The sequence below is a fragment of the Squalius cephalus genome, assembly GCF_949319135.1.
Source record: "Squalius cephalus genome assembly, chromosome: 5".
In the NCBI taxonomy this organism is placed as follows: Eukaryota; Metazoa; Chordata; class Actinopteri; order Cypriniformes; family Leuciscidae; genus Squalius; species Squalius cephalus.
The window spans coordinates 48,087,883-48,088,755 of NC_137126.1; positions in this window are offsets into that span (position 1 = coordinate 48,087,883).

The window sequence follows — 873 nt, forward strand, 5'->3', positions numbered from 1 at the left end:
ACTGAAGCGTTTTGATGTGAAAATGGAGGGAAGTCGTTTCTCTATATGGCGGGTCACCTTTAGTGCAAAATGGATGTTGAGGATTCTTCTGTTCGGATTTGAAGTTCAGAAACAATGAACAAATGAACAGCACAAACTAGGCTAAAACTCTCTGACTTTTGTCTTGGAAAGAGTAAAAAAATATAAATCTGTCACGATTTACTCTCCCTTTGATCAAAACCTGCAATAGATCTCAATCTGAGCTAAAGTGTTGAAATTTGGGTAAAATTATGATTTTTTTCTTTAACTTTTAAGTATTTTATAAAGTTTCAGACAATACTTTTATGCCTGTAAAATCAATGCATTCATGTAATGTAATTTAAGTATATATGCACACAAGCTTCAAAAGCTAACATTAAAAATGTTTTTGAAAGAAGTCTCTTCTCCTCAACAAGGCTCCATTTATTTAATCAAAAATACAGTAAGAACAGTGATATTGTGAAATATTATTACAATTTAGAATAACTATGTTCTATGTGAATATATAGTAAAGTGTAATTTATTCCTGAGATCAAAGCTGGATTTCCAGCATCATTACTCCAGTCTTCAGTGTCACATGATCCTTCAGAAATCACTCTAATATGAGGATTTAATGCTCAAGAAACATTTATGACATTTATTTAAACATTTATTATCAATGTTGAAAAACAGCTTTATATACATCTTAATTTTGCACTTTTTAGTATTTAATAATTTTTTACTTTTCAGTGCGAGTTAAATCTCTTTTTTGGCCCATTTTAACAGAAAACCTGCTTAAAATGATTACACTCCTGAATAAAAGGCATTTCTCACTTCCAGCCTTCTGTAACAATTATATATCACTTATAAATAATT